This window comes from Aethalodelphis obliquidens, unplaced genomic scaffold (genome assembly GCF_003676395.1).
Source record: "Aethalodelphis obliquidens isolate GAN/ISIS:26980383/991018 unplaced genomic scaffold, ASM367639v1 scaffold20, whole genome shotgun sequence".
Lineage (NCBI taxonomy): Eukaryota > Metazoa > Chordata > Mammalia > Artiodactyla > Delphinidae > Aethalodelphis > Aethalodelphis obliquidens.
Genome location: NW_020837964.1, coordinates 14,989,639 through 15,014,691, shown reverse-complemented (window position 1 = coordinate 15,014,691; position 25,053 = coordinate 14,989,639). Strand labels below are relative to the sequence as shown.

The 25,053-nt window shown below is 39.4% G+C and overlaps 1 long non-coding RNA gene across 1 annotated transcript in view; it reads left to right on the top strand.

Annotated features, from left to right (window-relative positions):
* The window catches only part of LOC113627333 (uncharacterized), a 30,511-nt gene extending 12,700 nt beyond the window's left edge, over positions 1-17,811 (top strand). Inside the window, exons 3-5 of the long non-coding RNA XR_003435522.1 lie at positions 5,648-5,744; positions 16,955-17,029; positions 17,636-17,811. This is a non-coding gene — a long non-coding RNA (uncharacterized LOC113627333). The remainder of the gene's footprint in view (positions 1-5,647; positions 5,745-16,954; positions 17,030-17,635) is intronic.
* The last annotated feature ends 7,242 nt before the right edge of the window (positions 17,812-25,053 follow it).

The following is a 25,053-nucleotide window of genomic DNA, read 5'->3' as shown; positions in this document are numbered from 1 at the left end:
GGGGCCAGTTGATGCATTCAGTTCATAGAGGTCAGGCTCCACAGCATGCAGCCGAGTGAAGAAGGACGCAGAGTAGATCTGGAGGGGCAAGTGGAAAGTATCCAGCACCCCGAGGTTAAGATAACCTAAAAACCCTTGCTAGGAAGCCTTGAGAACCACTCACAGAGGTCATCATCCCTTTGGTTGAGAAATGTTGCAATTTTTTTCCTGACTGTATACAAATTATATCCTTCTTACAAGACTGTTTTAACCACATCTTCATAATGAAACCATTGCTCAATCTGGCATTTGATTAGTACAATACATAACACAAAGTTACAGAGGTTCAAAGCATATGAATATAGAAATGTTTTTCAAAAAAGAAACCAAAGCACCAGCCAATATATAGGTGACTCAATGACCAGTGAAACTCTATGAGGCAAAGCCATTTTTAAAAATTGAGTAATAGCCTCAGTAAAAATGAACTATATTCTCTTTTTTGAGCTCTGTTGTTTATATTCTACCTTCTAACGCTCTTCTATTCCAGTAGTCAACCCTGCCTTTTCTTGTTTTACTTTTATTTCTTCAAATCTTCACCTATATTAGCCATTGGTATTTACCTATTTCTGTGTATATATTTATAGTTATATAAAATAAATATTGATTATGTACATGAAGAAAAAGTAGACTTTAGCTTTACCAAAAGAAACAGACCAGATACCTATAACTCCTTCCAGCCCATACCTATTGTGGAATTCTATGCCAGTTCTTGGTAACCGTTCCTTGACAAAACATTGTGTCATAGCTTCACTATCGGGGAACAGAGAGAAAAAAATTGGATACATGTGCAGACAACCACTGTCTTTGGCTCCATAGCTGTCTACCTTGAGTACTTGGAACAGGGTCTCTTTTCTAGCTACACATCTATTATGACCTAGGCAATTGTTCAAAATTTATCTGTACTGAAAACATAATTAGGTTATTCACAATAGCAGCTGTAAGCCCTCTCATTATTTAGTGATTCTTAAATTGGCTTAATTCTTATTTTCAGTTTCTTTACTCCTGCAATATTATTTTATTCGTACTGTAGTGCAGGTTAGCCTCAAATAGTTCGGGACCTTAGTACAAATAGTAAATCTTACAGTTATTATATAATAACTGTAAGAATTCAAAATTCTTTCGGAATTCTGGCTCTACCCAGGACAGTATTCCGAACTTTCTAGGAGATACAGGTAATTCATGTAACCTTCAGCTCCTTTTTGAGATAAGCCATTTTCTATGGTTGTTTTATTTAAATTAATTTGAAGCTATTTATTGAGGCCTCCGTATGCAAGCATCTGAATGTATCCAAAGATGAACGTACCCACCCTCTACCCTTAAGGAGCTTACAGTCTAATAGACAGAAAAAATATCTTTAATACAAATAGTGAATTAGGTTACTCAGAGCTGAAACAGAGTGGTATGGAATTTCAAAGGCTGGGGAGATCATGTGGTTCAAGATTAGCTAAAGCGGTGAGTAGGATTTTAATAGGTAAGGACCATCTATAGGCAAGAAAGTAATTGTTTTAAGCTCCTGTTTATTCATCTGTGAAACAAAAATAATATTATTTACCTCATTGAGTTTTTGTGAGGATTAAATGAAAGAATGAATATAAGGCACTCTGCAAAGCTCATGAAAAGAGCACAATAAATATTAGCTTTAAAAATACCCCTCTCATAAAATAGCTAGCTAGTGGGAAGCAGCTACATAGCACAGGGAGATCAACTCAGCGCTTTGTGACCACCTAGAGGGGTGGGATAGGGAGAGTGGGAGGGAGTTGCAAGAGGGAGGAGATATGTGGATATATGTATATGTATAGCTGATTCACTTTGTTTTAAAGCAGAAACTAACCCACCATTGTAAAGCAATTATACTCCAATAAAGATGTTAAAAAAAAAAAAAAGAATACCCCTCTCAAAGTTCTAGCAGCAGGAATAGACAGGTGGTGTTGGGAGAGTCTGACACTACACCTGAGCATAGGGTTAGTGGAGAGGAGTAAGGAGAGATAAGGCAGCAGAAGAAATTTGAGTGAGAACTCTCATTCAGCAAACATTTATTAAATACATTTTGCTTCCTGGAAAAATAGGGGGAAATGGGGAAATGGTATTAGAAACTAAAACCGACCTGTTAGGGCGAAGACTCTCTTTGCTTGTTTCCCACTGTGTCCCCAGTGCCTCCAAAACAGAGCCAGGCACACATTTGATGTGGAATGACTATTTGTGGGATAACTTTACCTTGTTGGAGAGATGATGAGAAGAGATTCCATAATCCTCAGCATGAGGAAATGAGGCTCCACAGAGACAAGTGGAGGAAGAAGAAGGAACATACTCAAATCTCAAAGCCTCTGCTAGGAGAGAGAGAGTGAGAGAGAGAGAGAGTGTGTGTGTGTGTGTGTACATATGTAAGCACATTTCTAAGGACGGTAGATGTGCACAATGGGTATGTGGAGGCCGGCTGGAGCAGTGGAGCGGGTAGAGAATGCTATTGCTTTCCGTAATGAAGTAAGCAGAGCTAAGTTGATAGGGGAGCCAGATGAGTGGGGGAGCTGCAGAAATGATAGGGAAGGAATTTCGGAAAACCGAGAAAGGGCCAGGAATATGGTGATGTAAAACCTCTATCTCTCCAAAATTCAAGGTGTTCACACACACACCCTGGGTGGGTGTTTCATACAAACCAAGTGCCAAGTACTTGTGTAGTACCAGGTACCACACCTGGATTGGTACAGACCAGGGGGAACGGACAGGCCAAAAGAAGTTCAATACCAGTGATGTGTGGTAGGAGCTGGACTTCAAGCCCCTCGAACCCAGGAATTTACAGAAATCTGGAGGAGGGCATTGGACTTCCCATCAAATGAGGGTTAGGGAGATCAAATCATTTGAAAAATTAATGTCAAATGTAAGGTAACTTTGGCTGCTTTGGTCATTGTAACTGATAACCTGCTGGCTAATTTTGGCCCAGGAATCATCTGCTCCAGAACAGGATCCATGTGATTTCCTCCCAGGTTTTGTGCTCCTCCTGGGTATTCCTTCGTCACCTTTATTATGGTCTTTCTCCTGTATTGTAATTATTTATGTTTCTGCCTCCCCTATTAGATTGAACATTCAAGACTGGGCAGTGTCCAAGCTCATCAGCATCAGTGCAGCTGGAAGGCGACAGCTGGAGTTACACATGTTTGTAAAGAGACACTGAGGCCCATTAGAGAAGGGAGTCAGAAATATGAAACCCAAGCCCAGAATCCACCAGTTAGGAACCAGAGCAACCAAAACAAATAAACAAAAACATCAGAGACAAGGCTTCCCTGGTGGCGCAGTGGTTGAGAGTCCGCCTGCCGATGCGGGGGACGCGGGTTCGTGCCCCGGTCCGGGAAGATCTCACATGCCGCGGAGCGGCTAGGCCCGTGAGCCATGGCCGCTGAGCCTGCGCGTCCGGAGCCTGTGCTCCGCAACGGGAGAGGCCGCAACAGTGAGAGGCCCGCGTACCGAAAAAAAAAAAAAAAAAAAAAAAAAAAAAAAAAACCATCAGAGACATTATCAGGGGCTCAGTTGTAATATTTTGACATAGCCATCCACATAGCCACTTTTATCTCCAAATCTTTTTTTTTCACTCAATCATTTATTCAACAATATGTAGGTTAAAATTTTCTTTCCCGTCATGAAGGATTCCCCCACCCTTCCCCAATAAGTGTTTATAGAGCAAAAAAAAAAATCATGAAGGATTCACTTTTATAAGAATTGTCCTCCCACTGTAAACAACTAGAAAATAAGATAAAACATATAAAACAACTGTTTTCAGACATTCTATTTAGGTAGTACAGGAATGAGATCTCTGAGAGACAAAAAACAAAAAAGGTGAGCCCTATGATTGGTCCAGATAACTGGCTGGAGTCAGTTTCCAAGACACAGTCTGGGAAAAGAGAATCCAAAGAGAGGATGGTAGTCTTGCTGAGCTGAGAAGCCTGAGATTGGTATCTCCAAATCTTTAAAATAAGGTGCTTTGGGATCTTTTTTGGTTTGCACTTGGTTTATCTACCACCACCATTTTCTGAAATTTTCAGAAAAAAAATTTTTTTTTAATTTCAACAATCACAACAGTGGAAAAAATTTGTATTCCTTTTTCTGAAAGGCTGTATTTATTCTTAACTGTCCTAGAAAGGATGGATGTGAGCTTCATGCACACAGTTAACTACTTAATCCACAAAAAGAAAAAGAAAAACTTCTAGTGATTGTTAACACAAAGCCAAGTGTCTGTGCTCTGCCTTTGTGTGGATGACAGGGTTTCTGAGGGTATTTTTCCCTGTCTTTACTCTCTTGCCATCAAAGGAGGAACCAATTAGGCCAAATAATAATATTTAAAATCTGACAGCCCTTGGGAGCCTGAAATGAAAACCTGAATCTGCCATGTGGATGCTTTAGAGCCTGTGTTCTAAGTGTGACCAGGGACTCACCCCAGCCTGAAGCCACACGACACGTACTCCCAGTGCCTGGACATAGCAGAACTAATTAGAGAGCTAGGATTCTCTGCATCTGAATGTCACTCTTTATATTTGTTGATGCAAGTTAGAATCCCTCTTCATGTCATATAAGAACAAAAGCAGAATAGCCTAGAACACAGTGAATAGTATAGAATACTCAACTTGTCCTTGTGCCTACAACAAAGCAAAAAGGGCTTGAGAGGGATTTTTAACATGTGAAGTGTTTGTGCAGAGACTTAGGACTTCTGTGACTGTGTGTACAGAAGAATTAAACAACAAAAGCACAAACTGAAGAATTTGTGTATTTTGCTGCTGTGACTTCTCCCTGTATCCTCTTCTCTTTTTTTTTTTAACTTTAGATGTCTCTTTTGATAAAGGAATAAAAATTAAGTCTTTTATAAAGGAAGGTAAAAACATAGTTTTTAATGTAAGCCAGATACTATACATTGCTTTTATTGAATTAGCTAGAGAGTACAGTATTTTGTGTGTGTGTCACAGGCAGCTCTGTGTACATGTACAGGCATCAGGACTAGGGGGTGCATGGATGTTTTTCTGCATTGCCATCCTGTGTCCTAGCACAACCATGTGTGTAAGTTTGTGTGTGTCTAAGTGTGGCCGTGTGCAAAGGAAAGGGACTCCTGCTCCATTATTCCAAGCAATTAAATTCCTACAGCACTAGGATGAACGGGAGGCCCTGATTTTCTTTTCCTCTGCAGTAATTGCCTCAGCAATCATCTTTGATCAGGGAAGAGCAGAGGAGGAGAGTCCTGAAAGTTGACATCCCTGGTATAAATATATACATTTACATACACAGGGACAGCACAGCTCCACAGCTTTTTACTGACGTCTCTGACCTGAAACCATTGTAGCTCCATTGACACTTCATTTAATTGAATCCTTCCCTAGCAGTGCAGAAGCCAGAGGACTTGAAAGGGGGAGGGGAGAGGAAGGATGGGTAATCAAGGCAGACTCTTCTGCTTGAATGTCTAGAAATGACAGGGAAGTAATTGCTTTTGAAAAGCAAAAAAACCGAAGTAGCACAATTTGTTCTATTTAGCAAGATGATAAAAGGGGATAAAGATATAGGGGTTTTGCCCCAAACATACCAAAATCCCTATTCCTGAAAATAAAACTGATTTGGATTTCTGTGCAAATAGGAATGAAATGGTGTTTTTAAAAGAAGAAGAAAGAAAATACAATCCTAAGAAAGAAAAATCCAGAGACTTTCCTCGTTCAAAATGGCCAGAGACAACGGTAAGTTCATTCGGAGCCCAGAGCGACAGCACAGCCCCTTTTGTCAGCTTCAAATCAGTGAGCCGGAGGGTCGAATCAGTTTAACCTGCCTCCGTGAAACATCACCCACCCGCCTGACCCCAGAGCGGCCTCATTTTTATGGATGCAGAAGCTCATGGTGTAATTCATTCCCCTGCACACCCTGCTCGTTCAGTCGTCTGCTTTTACCACAAAGGTACACTGCATGTTCTCTGCCGGCTGAACAGATGAGATATCAGTCTGCTTCCTGCTTAATGCAGGAGCTACCCTGCCTTACAGCTGAAGAGTAATGTCCCTTACCCGGCATCAATCTGGGGACCTAGATCAGCCATGCAAATTAGCACATGTCCACAAACTCAGGGTTTTAAAGAAATCAATCTGGATCTGGAGGAATCAGGAAGCAGATTTAGGAAAAATAAAACGTGAAGGATATTTAATAACCTTTGCCTCCTTTGTCATCAGCTCTCCATATTTTCTTTTTTGGTTATACGTTAATGAGAACATGAGAGTGTGTGCACAGCAAGCAGCTGCTTTGCCCTCTGGTTTAGTACAGGGTCCGATCAAAATAAACCAAAAAACCCCAACATAATAACAATATGTTTCTAGTATATAGCACCTTTACAAAGCACTCTCACGTACATTGTTAAATTTATCTAGACTTTTCAACAACCTTGAGTAGTAGCAATAGCAGCAGCTTTATGACCCCTTATACAGATCAGGAAACCAAGGCCCACATAGTTTAAAAAACTCACACAATTTTTCACTGTTGACAAGGAGGACAGAAGAGATTTCTGAGGTGCAGCAAGAGGGGCCCACTTCTGGACCCCATATTAGAGGGCTCTGCTCTGGCCCTTCTCTGGCTACATCTCATTCCTTCCCATTGCTTGAGGATGGGATGAAGGGAGGGTACCCACTCCACTTACCAGTCCTCCCCACCTCCAGATCACACTCCACTACGCAGGACTCTCGAATTTCAAGTGTGCTTCCAAGACCTGTATGGGACTCTTCCCTAGGGCCTTCCTCTTGGTCTGCACCACTAGGCCCAAGGAGTAGCCAAGGGACGACTGTTTGCAGGAGCAGGGAATGAATGTTGGATGTGCAGGGAGAGTGTTCACACACATGTTCATGAAATCATTCATAGCAAGGAGCAAAAGCAGGGTAGAAAGAGGAGGGAAATGGGTTGGAGTCTGAGGACTGTGAGCTAATCACAGCTGTGATCTATATATATATATGTGTGTGTGTGTGTGTGTGTATGTATATACATACATATGTATGTATATACATATGTACACAAATATACAAGTAGGAAGATAGAACATATTTTATGCAACCATTTGATATATAACTTTTAAATATTTAGATATATGGTATGTACACCTCCATTTAATCTTTCACCCCAGATTCTGCAAATGTTAGAGGTAGGCCAGTTGAAGTAGCATTGGTGTATATGGTAGAGATAAATGAAAATTTGGAAGAGATTATGTAATCTAGATTGGCATAAATTTCCATTAACTCTCTTTAAATGCTCAAACAATTTATTGGCCTTCATAATTCCAGCAGTTTTTCCAACAATTCATTAAAATCTGAAGTATCAATGTCTTCAATAATTAAGGGTACTAATGATGGATCTGATGACAAAGTAAACAAGAATTTTATGGGTTTTTTTTTTTTTTTTTTTTTTTGCGGTACGTGGGCCTCTCACTACTGTGGCCTCTCCCGTTGCAGAGCATAGGCTCCGGACGCACAGGCTCAGCGGCCATGGCCCACGGGCCCAGCCGCTCCGCAGCATGTGGAATCTTCCCGGACCAGGGCACGAACCCGCGTCCCCTGCATCAGCAGGCGGACTCGCAACCACTGCGCCACCAGGGAAGCCCGGATTTTATGTTTTATAAGTGTATTAACACGAGCTTTGGGTTAATTACTTTGCCAAGTTCCTAAATAATACTATATTGCCCTGAAAATGTTAATAATATCTTGGATAAAAGTGAAACATTTCCTCCAGGCAATTACTAATTCATCAGCGAGAGCAGGATTAAAAGTTTGCCCCAGATTCTTGACTAAGTTGATCAGCTAGAGAGCAAGAGAGTCAATTCTGAGAGAAGGAAGGTAGCCCAAAGCAGATGAGAAAATGTATTCATGTGTCTCCCTTCAGGAGTTCACATTTGGTTTCTATAGAGATCCTCCTGCTAACCTAAGGGACAAGCTAAATCTCATCTCTTCCGTGAAGTTCTCTCTCCTAACACTGAACTTCCATAACACTTTGTATGGAGATTACATGAGGTCACATGTGTAGGCAGAGTCATGAAGCCTCTAGTATGGAATTTGGGTTTTCTTCTGGTTGCAGTGATGAGTTCCTGTAGGGTTTTCATCATTGGAAAGATGCTATCCAGTTTACATTTTGTTCATTTCCCCATCTACCTCTTTATGCCAAACCATGAGACCCTTCAAGGGATAAACTGTCTTACTTACCCTCATATCTTCCAGTGTCTGAGCAAAGGACCTGTTTCTTAGCAGGCAGTTAATAAATAGTTATTGAATGAATGAGCCTCTGATGAATGTCTGCACCTAAGCCTAAGCAAACTGCTTCAAAAAGAGACACAAAAAGTTCATCAAACAGCTAGATATAGAATTAACTGTATAAGCCAGCAATCCCACTCCTAGGTATATATCCAAAATAATTGAAAAACAGATATTCACACATATATGTGTACACGAATGTTCATAGCAGAACTATTCACAAAGCCAAAAGGTGGAGACAACCCAAATGTCTACCAACTGATGAATGGTTAAAGAAAATGTGGTATAGCCATACAATGGAATATTATTCAGCCATGAGAAATGAAGCACTGATATATGCTACAACATGGATGAACCTTGAAAAAATTATGCTAAGTAAAAGAAACCGGACATCAAAGTTACACAGGTCACATTCCATTCATATGAAATATCCAGAATAAGTAAATCCATAGAGACATAAAGATAGAAAATGGTTGCCAGAGGCTGATGAGAGGAGGGAATGGGGAGCGACTGCTTAATGGGTACAACGGCTGCTTTGAGGGTGATGAAAATATTTTATTTATATGTTTTTAATTTATTTAATTTATTTATTTTTGGCTGCATTGGGTCTTTGTTGCTGTGCACGGGCTTTCTCTAGTTGCGGCAAGTGGGGGCTACTCTTCGTTGTGGTGCGCAGGCTTCTCATTGAGGTGGCTTCCCTTGTTGTGGAGCACGGACTCCAGGCATGCGGACTTCAGTAGTTGTAGAATGCAGGCTCAGTAGTTGCGGCTCGTGGGCCCTAGAGCACAGGCTCAGTTGTGGTGCATGGGCTTAATTGCTCCGCAGCATGTGGGATCTTCCCGGACCACGGCTCAAACCCGTGTCCCTTGCATTGGTAGGCGGATTCTTAACCACTGCACCGCCAGGAAAGCCCTGAAAATATTTTAGAACTAGATAGAGGTGATAGTTGGACAACATTGTGAATGCACTAAATGCCACTAAATTGTACACTTTAAATGGTTAATTTAATGCGATGTGAATTTCATAAGAGACAGACACACAAACAGACTTTAAATCATTTAAGAAATTTGGCAGATAAAGGAAAGAGAGAAATGGGAGGAAGAGTTAAATAAATTAGTGGCTCAGAAGGTTTTTGGATAACAGGAAGACTTTTGTGTATTTTAAAGCAAAAAGGAAAAGACTGAGAGCAGGGTAACTCTGGGGTCTTCCCAGGTCTAGAAAGCTGGAGACTCAGACATAACGTGACAGTAAAGAGTTTGATCATACACTCTGGTAAAGAGTGTTGCAACTGGGATACCTTCAAGGAGAAATGCAACTGGAAGGAGCATTAGAAATGATCTAGTCCACGCTCCCTATTTACTAGTTACTCCCATTCAAGTGACTTTACCAAGCCCACAGCTGTGTAGTGGAAACCAAGTCTCCAGACTTACTGGGTATAACAACTATGTTTATTTTTACTATATTAATAGTTGGGATTATCCACAAAGACCATTTGCTGTTTAATCTGTTGTTTATCCTTCAGTTTTCATTTTTTATTCAACAAGTGTATGTGATAAAGTGCTAGGAATTCAGGAGGCAGACATGTTTGGCAGATGAGTCCCACTTAACCCTAATTATAACATGTGTGCCATTAACTCCCAAGGCCCGGTAGCCTAATAATATTGCCAAGAAGCTAGCATGCTGGGGATTTATTTATCTTTGTAGCTCTGAAGTCTGATAGCAAATGAAGTGTGTTCTGTGTGTGTGTGGTTATGGGTGTGCCTGTGTATGAGAGGTATCTTTTATTAATTAATTAACTTTTTAAATAGGAAAACATTCTTAGAATGCAAAAAGTACAAAAGGTACACAGTGAAAATTCTCTTTTTCTGTGTCTCCCACCTACCCAATTCCTTTACCTAATGACAATCCATGTTATCCAGTTTTTGTGTGTCCTTCTAGAGTTATTTTATGCATATGACAAACAAATACATGTATGCATATACTCCTCTCCCCATTTTTACACAAATAGCATGCTGTATACCCTGGTCTGTACTTTTTTATAACATCATGTTTATAGATATTTATGTTTTTTCCTGGACCTCTCCTGTTATCTATTTTATTTTCCTGAAATGGATACAGAGAAGGAATTTCTATGTAGGAGAGTCCTCAGTCATTTCTATAGCTTCATGATACCCTATTGTTAGATAAGCCATTATTTTTTTAACTAGTCTCCTACTGAGAGACATTTAGGTAGTTTCTAATCTTTTGCTATTACAAAGCTGCAATGCATAGCCTTTTACCTGTGCCATCTTACATGTGTGTGCAGGTATATCTGTAGAATAAATTATAGAACTGGACTAGCTAGGTCAAAAGGTATATACATGTCATTTTAACGTATTTTGGAAAATTGCATCCCATAGAGTTTGGTGCTTGTTTCCACTCCCATTAGCAATATCTGAAAAAATTTGTTTTGCCACATCTTCACCAGTACATTGTGTTGTCAATAATTTTGGAGTTTTGCCAGTATATTAAGTATAAAATGGTGTGTCAGTGAGGATTTAATTTGCGTTTCTCTTGCTTTGAGTGAGATTGTTTTTAATATGTGTAAAAGTCATTTTATTTCTTTTCCTATGAACTGTTTGCTTGTTTTCCATTAGGTTATTGGACTTTTATACATTGATTTATAGCAGGTTTTTGTATACTATAGAAATTAGCAATTTGTTTATGATATGAATTATAGAACTTCCCAGTCTATCTCTCTTTTTACTTTGATTATGATGATTTTTGCCATATAAAAATTTGTTTTATTTTTATTACAGTGACCTTATATATCCTTATGTTATGACTTATGGGTTTTGTCTCATGTTTTGCAAGGACTTCTCTCACTCCAATATTATTCTTTTTAATTCTCTCCTTATTTTTTCTAGTAATTTTGTGGTTTTATTTGTATGCTTTTAATTTATCTGAAATTTATTTTGATGCATTTGGTACATTGTTGGGTGTTGTCCCAACACCATTTTTCCATCACTGAGCATACAGTAAACACAAATGCAATTTGTGTTTATCCCTCCAGTACAACTTGAATCAAAATATGGCTTTGGATTTCCTAATGAATCAATATTGATTGAATTCCTATTATGTGCAAGGCATAATTTCGAAATGTTTTCTTTCTAATTTTCCCTTCAAGAAGAAATGTAGACAGGATTTTAAGCCTTGATATCCAGAAACTTCTCTTAGTAGGTAAAAAAAAAAAAATCTTCAACAACAAAGGGTCTCTTGCTATCAGTAGGAGCTAGTTATAACTCTCCAGTGAGACAGTGAGCTAGTTCAAGCTGCAAGCAAAGAAAACACAAATGGCTCTTTGTAGGCGTGAGTCCTCCTCTGTAACTAGGGCAAGAAAATTAAACAGATGACAGGACAGATCTTTAAAACCACAATATCTATGAACATGAGATCCTGCTATGTATATAAAGACAGTGATGATAGACATGATGTAAATATTCACTTGAAATAGGGCTTGTGGGCTCAAAATGCACCAGTACCAAGAGATTCTAAAATAAGGCATTGTCGTTTTGTTTTTTTTTTTAAAGTGAATCACACTGTATGGACACAGCAGGGGTTTTGGGGGGGTTTTTTAAGATGTTGGGGGTAGGAGTTTATTAATTAATTTATTTATATTTGCTGTATTGGGTCTTCGTTTCTGTGCGAGGGCTTTCTCTAGTTGTGGTAAGCGGGGGCCACTCTTCATCGCTGTGCGCGGACCTCTCACTATCGCGGCCTCTCTTGTTGCAGAGCATAGGCTCCAGACGCACAGGCTCAGTAGTTGTGGCTCACGGGCCTAGTTGCTCCGCGGCATGTGGGATCCTCCCAGACCAGGGCTCGAACCCATGTCCCCTGCATTAGCAGGCAGACTCTCAACCACTGTGCCACCAGGGAAGCCCCAAGGCATTGTCTTTTAAGTAAACTTTGCTTTCATATAAGAAAGAATACCATGAAGACTGAAAACCTCAAATCCTGTATTGAAACAATTCTAGTTATATAAACTATTAATAGGAACTCTATGATTTGTTAGAGCTATTGATGACTGTTCCTCCAGCCTTACTTTACTACAGTCTGTAATCACTGGCTATTTACTCTTTGACCTAATAGCCATCATGCTTCTAGCCCAAATCTACTAATTATCTGACATTGGAAACATCATACCCTAGAAAAGATTCTAATAAAAACCAAGTTGTACTCTATATTGCACAGATTCATAATGTGCACATGTGTATGTGTGATTTATCCACATACAATGTTAAAGAAATATCTGTGGGGAGGGTACAGGAATAAGAGCCAGGGCATATGAGTCACAGGCAGAGGAGAGAGCAAAATGCAAGGAGCAAATACAGGGATACCCACTCTTTTAAAGAACATACAGAAACGAAGTGTGAACAGGAAGGAGAGGCATTTACAGTTTGATATTGCCCATGTATATCATAAATAGCCCTGATTGAAGGCAGCTCCAATAATACATCAAATTCTATAAATCATTAATTTTCAAATCTCTCTCTCCCATTGGGGTAAATCTGCATTTGCTACAAGGCGAGAGACAGTTTTATTTTGGCTGCTCAGAGCACAACCTTCTCTGAAAGCACATGAAGAGAGAAATTCCGTATCGGCCCCTGTTCTTCTTAGGGCTATGAATGACTTTGCCTCTACCTAAACTTGCTTAGGAAAGGCTAAGGGCATTTATCTTATTCTGGTTCTAATATAAAATGAGAAATTTTGGATGGTTTCATTTTTTTGTATCTGTCATCAGAGAAGTGGGGATGTTAATGCCCACCCTACAGAGGTTTTCTTATGGTACATCAAATAACATGTGGTCTAGCAGGTAGCTAAACTTCAGTAAAAGGTAATGATGATAGTGATAATGATCAGTGTCTCACGAGACAGAGGTGAGTGAAAATGACCTGATTCCATCATGCTTGGAATCATCTAGTTCCATCTAAGTCTCTCTACTACCAAAAACCCTTACTGTAGATCAAGCCTGGGTCCATCTGGGGATTTGTGAAGCAACATTGGCTCCTCCAGAGCCCCAGCTCAGGCTGACCTGGTAACCTCTTGATGTTACCACATTACTTATTCCTACTTCTTTTGTGAGGCCTAGGAATAATTTTTGAAACAGTAGCGATAAAAACAAGTTTCTGATGAAATAATGAGCCTTCCTTATTTTGAGCTTTCCTTTGATGCTTGCGACCTCCCTCCCATTGTGGCTCTTTGTCCACCATTGAAAAGGCCAGTGTCCTCAATTTGTGCCCAGCTGGAAAGAGAACACTGAGCTGAAGAGTGCAAAGAAGCAAAGAAATCACACTGAGATGATATTTTCCTTTATGAGACATTGCAGCAGTAATAACAGAGAGAATGTCTTATGAGCTGGCCATCAGTTTCAAATACGGAAAATGTTTCCTGCCTTTGGGGCAGTCATTATGCCCTTACATTTTAGATGTCACTAACAAAGCAAGTGAGAGGTTTGTCCTATATAAATAACATATTTAACATAAAGAGAGAAAAGAAAATGATAAAAAGGACTGCTTCCTAAATCCTGATATGTGCCAAGAGTCCTGCACATTTGGTAAGAGAGTCGCATTCTTGATCCTGATGCTTTATTCTTATCCCTCTCCAGTTCCCTTTCTTTTTTTCATAATGTCTTGCTATTTTTGTATGATTTTGATACCTTCTTTTATGTCTTTAATTACTTTCAGTATACTTATTTTGCAGTCCAGATTGTTCTATCACCTGAAGTTCTCAGAGGTCTAAATCTGCTGTTTGCTTTGTCTACCACTCTCACTCATGGCTTTTAGTTTTGTAACATGTCAGTACATCTTTGGCAGGGCTTTCTCTACAAGAAACCTAGGTGACCTATATGAAGCTGTGGCCCTCCAGAGTATTTCTGGATTTGCTCCTGCCAAATGCCACAAGAATATTACCAGCTTGAGACCAAGTTTGATTTTCATTCTTCAGCTTACAGGTCACTGAACCTGGTGGGTAGTAAATATGATAAATTTCCAAACCTGTAAAGCATAGTCACAAATTCTCAGGGGAGACTTTCTGAGAATTTCCCACCCATGCGCCAAGAAAAGACAAGCACCCTGTGATAACAGATAGATTTATTTTCCCTAGGCCATCCTTTTAAGGGTCACAATTTTACATGGGAATTATCCATTCCAAATTCCTGACTTTCATGGGCCCTGTCCCCATAGGGGGTTAAAACCTAATCCCTGCGGTCACTGAGACTGGGAAGTACTCCTCAAGGCAGATACATTTTCCATGGCTTACTCCTCTCATTTCAGCTCCCTCTTTGTACCTGAAACTTGGGGAGTTCTGTACTTGCAATCTTAGCCATTTTTTTTGGCCACGTAACATGGCTTACAGTATCCCAGTTCCCCGACTAGGGATTGAACCCGGGCCCCGGCAGTAAAAGCGCCAAATCCTAACCACTGGACCATCAGGGAATTCCCCTTAAGCCATTTATTTAAAAGACTGTATGTTCTATTTTATTTGGAACATCTGAACATTTTTGGTGGCAGCGTTTTTCAGATACCTGTTCCACCATATGGCTGGAAATAGAACTATCAATTCATTCTTCGTGCTGCAGCCAGAGAGAATATTTCAGCATACAAATTTGATTTTGTTATCAGTCTTACTTAAAACTGGAGTTGCTTCCCAATGATCTTAGGGTGGAAACTAAAATTCATAACCTACAAGACCCTAAATGGACATTACCTACTTCCCCATCCTCATGTTGTACCATATCCCTTCTCATTCTCTGTGTTCTACTTACACTAGGGTTCTTTCCAGTTCTAGAATGTACCTCACTTCTTCTTACCCTAGCAACTTTGCACATTCTGTTCCCCCTTTCTTGAACACCCTCACATTCCTCCAGTTCACTCACCCTTTAGATCTCAACATAAATGTGTAATTGCTGTTGTCTAGGTAAGTTGTCTAGTTGTCTAATATATGTGTATATTGACCCAGGTACCCTCTCCTTTATTACACCTATCAGAGTTGTGCTTTTTCATTTATTTTTGTAATTATTTATTTAATGTCTTTCTCACCCACTGGACTTCAAGCTCTGTGAAGGCAGGTGCCATGTCTGTTCTTGTTCACCATTTTTATTAGTCAGTAAAAGTAACACTAGCTTCTACCTTCACGCTAACACAAAAAAGTCCTGAAATCTCAATAATTTCATAACATAAAATTTTATTTCTAATGCCATAGTCAGATGCAGATTAGCCAACTCTTCTCCAGCTGGACCCCAGAGACCCAGATTGTACCACCATCTTCAGCATGTTGCCATCAAGGTCACAGTGGAAGGAAAAGAGAACACAGGATCTTGTGGGAGATTTTTATGAGCTAGACCAGGCATGCATCACTTCCACCCACATTCCATTGGAGGGAACTCAGTCATAAGGCCCTATTACAAAAGAGCTGGGAAATATAGATTACCTATGTATCCAGGAAGAAGAGGAGAAAATGGTTATCAGTGAGCACTCAAGTCTCTGCCACACCATTGTATTTTCAGCAAAGAACAGTTCCTGACAATAGGAAATTCTCAATAAACACTGAATGAATCAACAAATGGATGAATGAATGGATGGAGGATGGATAGGTGATAGAGGGTGGAGGATGGATGGATGATTTTGTTGTCAATGATTCAGCTAGTCTGTAAGTTCTTTAAGCGTAGAGACCATATCTGTATTGTTCATCATGATAGAGAAGTTTAGGGCATATATTAGGAGCTCACACAAGAATAAATGATCCCCACTACTTGGGAGATTTCGTGGAAGAGATGGACTCCTAGTGGATCTTTAAAGAGTATGGAAAAAATTGGAAAAGCAATTTAAGAAGTGAATTTATGAAGGAATAGATAGGGGAAAATGTAGAAGAAAGATTAATATGAATATGGTTGAGAGTAAAAAAGGAAGGAATCAGTGGAGAATGGAGAACCTTAGAGGGTAATGCCTCACCAGGCTAGTGTCATCTAAATACTGTGTCTGCCAAGTCCCTGACTCCATCATTTTTTCTTTTGATGTATTATAGCCTTACACCTAGGAATAAGGGTGCCTCTTTAGTGAAATAGCACCTTTTCCCCTCCCATTTTGACCCTTAGTGTTTAAAATGAGTAAAATGTGCTCTGGAAGTATGTATTTGGATTAGTCAGAAGTTGGTACTACAGAAGACAGTTTGCCCCTAACCATGCAGAATGGTAAACCACACTAGTTCCAGCCCCAGCTGTCAGGCCAGGATTTCGCCCTAGCCCTTCTCCAATCAATACATAGGACTGCCTGGTGCCATCGGGAAGGAGCTGTATTTTAAAATTGAATGAAGTAGGACAGCCAAAATCTTTCCATTCTTTATGTTCTCCTCTGCTTTCTGCCCAGGAATGGGGACCCCTGAGATCTGCAGGTGAGCTGTATGAGGGTGCCACTCTCCCCTGACCTGAGAAGGGGCCAGGGCTACAAAAGTAGCCAGCCCTACATTACAGCTTCTGAAATGCACTGTCAGAGTTAGTGACAGGGGAGCCGCTCTACCTCTGGGGCTACAGCAGTGCAGTGAGCTTTAGTGGATCAATACTTTAGTCTTGTCATGCTAATTGCTCATTGGTTGACATTCATGATCCTTCCTTGCTCCCTCCCTATGTAAACTCTTTACAGCTGGAACAGCGAGATGCAAAAATCCTGAGCCTTCAAAGCCAGCTCCTGAAGAAGAGAGAGGGCCTGGCAGCTGAGGTATGGTGCTCCCCTATTTTCTTGCCCCCCGCTTAAAAAAGCTTCATGTGTTTCTGCATGTGATGGTGTGATAGGGAGACGCACGAAAAAATGCCTGGGGTTAACACGCCTGCAACAAGTAAATGGTATTACCTTTTCAGAACAAAACAGTATTTCCCCTCCTTCCACTCCTCTTCCACACCCGCCCCCCCAAAAAAAACCAGAAAATAGAAAAATACCCACCCTTTCTATGAGTTTGGTTTTGGTCCTTCTTCTGTTTTGGTGAATCATTCACCTTCCACCAGCTCACAATGAACATGTATCTGTACTGTCCTCTTTGCTCCCTGACTAGGGCATGTCAGACCGAGCTGCCATGTGTGTGTGTGTGTGCATGTGTTTGTGTGTGTGTGTGTGTGTGATCACGCCTACCATATTGGCTTCCTGTCCCTGGAACATCAGCTTTTCTAGCTGGCTGAGCCTGTCCCCACAACGACTGTGGCCACTGAAACCACACCAACTCCTACCCTGTAAGCTTCAGGCCTGTGCTATGCAGGGTTTTGTTAAGCCGTTTAGTATTAATTGATTTTTTTTCCATTTTTTTCTTTCTTTCCCTGGGCGGGTCAATAGCTGGATGCTTCAGGAGCAGAGGATCTATCAACTGCAGACCAAGCATAGGGAGACGCAGGCAGACCTGGAACAGAAACCCGGCCAGCTCCAGCCGCTCCAACAGTTCTTGGTAGCCAGACAGTCGGCAGCAGGAAGCATGCCACGGGCCACGAGGCAGGAAATGACCCAATCCTCGAGGTCTGGTAAGTTTCCTCACTTTTGGAAAGTAAGGCAAATGATAACCAAGCCTGTTTTTCCTTCCTTGAAAGGGTCAGCAGCATTTCTGCTGATTTCAGTTAATGAGTTAAAGATCAAAATCAGGATGCCCCCCACAGATCTGCGAGGATGGAGGGGTTGTGAGGGAAGAATGGGAGTTTGCGGGATAGACGAGGGCTAACCAAACTCTGATCCTATGCTGAGCCACTGCAGCCAAGCAGATGTCCTGAGTATCGATCCCTGCATCTTATTGATTTCCTCTTGGGGCCAAGAATGGGGTGGACCTACGGAGGACAAGAGGAGAACCGACACCCTCCCAGAGGGCCATGCAACCATAATCAGTGATAACAGTGTTAAGTGGTCAGCCTGGAGATGAGGTTTGCTCAGATCTATTGATCTGCACTCCCCTGAGATATAAATCCTTCTGAATTCGCTTCCGTGGATATAAGTATTTATAATTAAAATAGCCTAGGAGCCTCTTACAGTCACAGGGAGAGTGGCCCATCCCAGGGTGGGGTTTGATATCAGTCTCTTCCCTCTCCCTACTTTGTGCACTCTTCCCACTCTCTTGCATCTGTTTTTACATCTCGTTCTCTCTTTTGAACCCTATTTTGCTCACCCTCTGAGTGACAGGCACAATGTCTCAGGCTATCAGAAACTGGGAAAAATCTATTCTTTCTGAATGCAGCCTCCAGCTGAGGAAGGAGTGCCGCTCTCCCCAGTCAAGGCTATAGTTTCTGCATTCAGGAGCCTGGACTCAGAAAGGAGTGGGCTGTTTGGGGAGTGGGGACAGTGAGGGGAAGACTTCTTTAGTTGTTGCTTTGTTCTTGCTTTCATTGGGGCATCAGATTGGTTTCGGTAACAAACAGCTTTATCGCCCAAATGTGTTAACCAATGCCAAGACCCTGTGTTGCCTTGCTCGCTATGTTAAATCTGGGAGGATAATTTGAAGGGTCCCACACTCCCGTTTCTCAGCACCTCATAAATCTAAGCTCACATGAAGTGAACAGAGCATCCCTTACCCAAGGGAAAAAGGAAGGATGCTGAGGACTTATTTAGGAGCAAAGCCCTTGAAGCCAGCCAGCAAGAACAAAACCATTGACCAAATCTTTGTCCACTGAAAGATCAACCTTATAGAGGATTGGAACTATTCAGCTTTAATGTTTAAAAATTTGGGTGGCAAGGAGAATGGTCTTTCAAATCATTTGCTGTGCTCCCTAAACCTACCATCTGCTTTGGTGGCCAGGATACAATCTTTTCAGTTTTGGAACTTCTGACTACTTCCATCAGGTGTCTGCCTTGCTTCAGTGCTTAAACCTTGAACTGTGTGTCTTTGTGCTTCTGCCTCAGCAGGTTTCATTAATTTGTAATTGATGCCTACAGAATTGTTTAAGGACTTCTAGATTTTATGCTAGTCAAGGGTGTGTGTTAGGGTGTGTATGCACTGTCTAGGATGTGGGGAGAATTCACTGGGTTTTGCTTCTCCTTATTTTAGAATGTTTAGTCACTCTGGTCCATCTGTGTGAGCTAATAAATGTATGTCTGTGTATCTCTTTGCTGGTGTCTGTACTTGGGAAGCAGTGAACGTGAGCAGGTTAGAGCAATGCCCCACATTTCTCTACCATTTGCATTAACTGTGTCTTCCCCAGATGCATATTAAGCTTTGCTATTTTTTTCTTTTTATTCAGAGGTGGTAGTTTCAGAACTCAAATCTAGCTCATTTGTCTCTTTTAGCAAATGATTGAAGGTTAGGGATTATTCCAATTGGCAGTCAAGGGTCAGTATTTTGGACTCCACTTGGCTTAGATAATTTATATAGAATAAAAGTCTAATAGGTATAATCACAGTAGCCTTGGCTTAAGAATGTTTCTAAGCATACTTGAGACTGATAAACGCTTCAAGCTTAAAATGCAAGAATGTTCCGGTTAGTGACTTGTATGCTTCTGTGGTAATGGAGGGAATGGGAATGCAGTTCTCTTTGTTTGATTTATATGGTGACACCCAGAACGTGAAAGGTGTATTTTACTGTAGAAATAAACTTTCGACATTGACCTAGAGAACAGAAGACCCTGGCTGGAACTTAAATTCTTCTCTGCTAGGTTATAATGAAAAGCATAATTTAAAAGAATAGATTTTTTTTTAGGAAGAAAAACCCTGACATTGGTGTCTTTCTCCCATTGTTTGTAATATTTGTCAACATGTGCTTGCATGATTTCTCTGAAGAACAAGCTTATTTGGAGAAAATGATCTAAATTTTAGAATTGAATACACTTCACTAATTAAATGTGTTTTCTTGTGCTCTTAGTGCCGCTAAATCTAAATAGCACATAAATTAATTCATTGCTGTCTTGTGCTACTGTTTCTACAGGTCATATTTGAAAGCTTGTTGCCAGCCATAGGGAAATGGAACCTTGGATGGGGAAAAAAAATCACACCTTTTATTATGGAATCATCTAGTGGCTTAGGATAACAATCTTCAGTGTCTACTCTTGTAGGAATTTAGCCCCTTTGTTATAGATATAGTCATATGCTATATTTGCCTTTTATGTTTTACTATATAATGATATATTTTTCAGTCCCATTTTCCTAATAGGTTTTACATTCAACATATTTTATAATGCAAGGATAGAAATAATTCACTGTTGTTTCTATATTCATAGTGTAGAATATAATGATATCAATATTTCACTGTTATTTCCATGAAACCATATATGTATTATGTTTCAAGCCTTTCTGAACATCTTGACGTACTCATTTGATCCTTAGAGCAAACTTAGGAGACAAGTTAGAGCAAGAGTCATTATCTCCATTTTACCAATAATAAACATGCACAATGTGAGGCAGATATTTGTGTCAGACTTGGGCCTATGACCTGAGGCTATGGGCTTCTGGTCAAGTGCTCTTTCTAAAACTGCCTGCTGCTGCCATTAATGTTTAATAAAATTTTAGCATATTCTGTATTTCCAGCACCTATTACAACCACTGACATGCATATAAGGCAAATGTTGGTCGATCTTAATTGATAATTAGTATTCTACTCATGCAAGAAAAGGTTACAAGTAGGTATTTCAGGCATCTTTCTTCGGCCTTTATCATACCACAAGTAGCTGCAGAATCCAATGTCATGACAAATCTTTTTTGTTAGCCTCAGAAATTCTGTGAATTATTAATATGCCTAATCAATAAGTTTGCTCCCCAGAAACATGCTCCTGTCAAAACATAGTGACTATATATTATTTACTATAAGTCACTGTATTTCACAAAACCCTTGCACACATATTTAGTCTTCATACTTAGCAACATTTGCTTTTAAAGAAACATTATGTAAAATTTGAAGCATCTAGATGAAGTGCTTAAAGTCAAGCATAAACTTTTCCTCTTCCTGAAAAAAGCACTGCTCCTTCCCTCAACCTTCTCACCAGTTCAGGGATTCTTAACCTTCTCTGTGCCATGAATCCTGCTGCCAGTCTGCCATAGACCTGAAGCCTATGGACCTCTTCTCAGAATAATGCCCTTAAATATACGAAATAAACTATATAGAATTACGAAGGAAATTAATTTATATTTAAATTCAGTTATCAAAATATTAAAATCAATTAAATATTTAAAACAATTTTTATGTCATATGTGTACTTTCTATTAACATGTTGATAGTTCCAGTGATAGATCTACAACTATAATTTTAAGGTGGTGATAAGAATAAGAGATATTCTGAGATTACCTACAACAATACATGATATGGCTGTAATATGAAAATAGCTGTAACCATTACTGTGGTTTGTTTCTTACAGTTATAATTGAAGGAAATGGTAAATTGTTGTTCAATATTAGTGAAAATAAAGGTGTGATTTTTTTTTTTTTCCCCATCCAAGTCCACAGACCCACTGAATTCTATCCATGAACTCTTTAGGAATCAGTGGATGCCAGGGTAGGAACCCCTACTCTAGCTAGTTCCTACTCATTTTTCAAAACTCAACTGAAGCATCATCTTGTCTAATGAACTTCACTAACCCTCTCCCAGATGGAGTTAGCTGCCACTCTTCTGTGCCCCAAGAGAACCCACAACCTCTCTACCCCAACATTTAGCACAGCACAGGGTCTGCATCAATTTACTTGTCTGTCCCTCCCAAAGAGTACACATTCTTGAAGCCATGGGTCATGGCTTATATTAACACTACCCAGCACAACGTCTGGCACATGGCAGCGGTTCACTCGATATTGAAAAGGAAGAGGAAGGAAAATTCAATGAGGAGGAAGCCATAAGTCACAGAAAGTTAAAATTAACAAAAAATTAAAGTCAGTAGCTTAAATGTCTGCTTGAGTCAAATTTTCCATTAATGGCACCTTCATATCCCAGGCAGTAAAGATGTGGATGATGTTATGCTTCCCTTTTAGTGCAACTCGTAATTTATAGCCTCCTAAAAAATCATAATCCCATATTGAGGGACTAATAATAATAATATCCCAGTTTCAGACCTGTTTTTTTCCTTTTAGGTTCTCATTAATACAGACAAGGGAAAGAGTCTGTAGGGACATTGAGAGAAAGGACTTTCTTCATACCTTGAGCTTTTAGGGCTTTTCAGTCAAATTTAAAAAGCCAAGAAAAGTGATTTTGATTTTAAGGCACACATACAAATGTGTAAATTCTCCCTAAAACCATATGTACTTGAAAATGATTATTAAGATTTCCTTGAAAAATAGAATACTACTAATAAAAGCCTCAATTCTTAGCACAAATGCTTTGTGTAGGATAAGCATAGATGCTTATTCACAGGAACTTACCCTTTTAGACATGCACTCAACTTCTTAATATTAATGACACATAAAAATCAGCATTTATTCATGCATAGTAATGTTGTATGCACCTCTTCTTTCCCAATAATAAATACTTGCCGTCCCTACCCAAATGAATGGACATTTACATATCAATGTGAGGCTGCATATTTCTTGGGTACAAGTTGATTTTGATCTACAATGGACTTGTTTATTATAGGAAGAAGAGGATAGAGATCTAAATGGAGATAAAATTGGAATAAATTTATAGCCATTTTTATTGTCTAGTAGATGTTTTCCATTCAATATTTTTGTGCACGAATGCATATTGAACCTGAGTCTTTGATTACCACTTCAATAGCTTTCAATACACCTCTCTCTATAGAATATCTTATTGAAATATACTAGTCAACCCAAAATTTAGATTACAGAATTGAATCTGAGTTAATATAGAGTCCTAAGATCTTGACTCGAATAAAGCTCATTTCACACCATCATTTAAAAAGACACTGACCCATGTGCACTGCACGTATTCTACAAGTGGTATCTTCTCAAGGTCATTGGTGACTGTCCACAGAGCAGACGCCTAAATATCCTTGTGGACCTGACTCCTATTACAGCATTCACCTACTTTCACCCACTGAAGCAGAAAGTTGAAAAAGTAGTATTCAAAGTCCTTTATTCCTAAACAGAGTGTTGGTGGAGCAAAGGAAAAAGATTAGACAATGACTATAACGATAGATAGGGAGAAGTAGATCACAGTGGAACTAGGGCTCAGAGAATTAGTCTCAAAGCATCAATCCATATTTGAGCCTCTTCATCTTTTGAAAGGAAGTTCCCACGTAGCCTTAACTGATATTCTTGTCTCTGGGTTTCGAAAGATACATTGCTTATTGCATGCTCTTTTAACCTTTACCTACCTGCTCCTCTCTGATGTTATCATTCTCCTCTTTCATTATTATTTCTCTCATTTCTGCTCTCCTTACTCTTTTGAAACATTTTATATTTTGAGTTAACTGTTACTTTAAATTTACCGATTTGGCATATAACCCTTGAGCTCTTCAGGAGAAAAGCCTACCCAAATCTAAAAGGTGAGAAATATTTTTAGCAGACAGATAAATTGCTCGAAATACACAGAAAAACATTTGCTAAGACTTGTTTTGCAAATAAATATGGGCATTCATAGTTGATATGATTGTTAGAATTACAGCAAGAATTTTATATTTATAATCACCCTTAATTTATGCAATGCCGTCTTCCAGGCAGGAAGGAAAATATGGCTCTGGAAACACAAGTCAAACAAGCAGACTGGGAAAGAAAGCTTAAATAATATACTGTATAACAAAAATTTATTTAAAAGAAACAAAGAAAGACCTGGACAAATAGACTGTTAACAGAATCATAGCTTGAAATAAAGAGATTGCATAAAGCAATTGGCTTATGAATTTAATAATCAATAGAAGTTATTTTCAATCATCCACATTTTAAATACTATTTGAAAATTATAAATATTTTAAAAATAGAAAAATATTTTCAAAACAGAAAATTGTAAATATTTTCAAAACTATTCTCAGTAATTATCATCTATTAAAATGTAAGCTCTGTGTCTAATAATATAATGAATCAGATGTGAAGAGAGAAAAACTGAGAGTATGTAGAGGATAATGGAGTCAAGAGCAGGAAGCAGCTTTGGGGATGGATAAAGGACAAATCATTCCAGACAAATGTGATCACTCTTTTAAATCACATTACGAGATTAATGGATGAGGGGAATGCACTAGAGGTAATATATATGGATTTTACTAAAGCATTTGATACACTGCTCCATGAATTTCCACTTGCAAAATTAATTCAAATTGGGTAGAATATGTGCATGGTCACATAGACTGAAAATTGGCTGAAGGACCATAAACAAAGAGTAACGACAAATGGTGGTCCCTCACATTTAGGTGGGAGACAGTGTCCAGGACAACCCTGAGGACTGATGCCCACTTTAGTATCATATAACCACCTCACTAATGATCTGGGGAAAGGGAAGGAAATTAAAGAATTCGCAGAGTTTGACATAGGAAGTGTCACAAACCATGATACAATTAGAGCACAAAAATGAGTTAAAAATAAAAGTGGAGAGTAAAATTAAACATAGGTGATACTTAACCTCTTCTCACAACTAAAAGAAGAACAAAGGATTACTAGGAATATAGTTATATACAATTTTCATTTTAATTGTTAAAACACTGATTAGGGAAAGTCCATTTAAAACCATACTGTCATTAAATAGGGTGGTTCTTTATTCAGTTAGAATCTGAAATGTTATGCTCCTGGTTGCTCCAAATTTGAATTCATATAAAGAATTCATAGATAGGCTGAAGGGACAAGAGATTGATTTCTGAGAAAAGAATTTAATTATATCCACTTAAGTGCATAACTACTAGGGTATCAGTAATTTC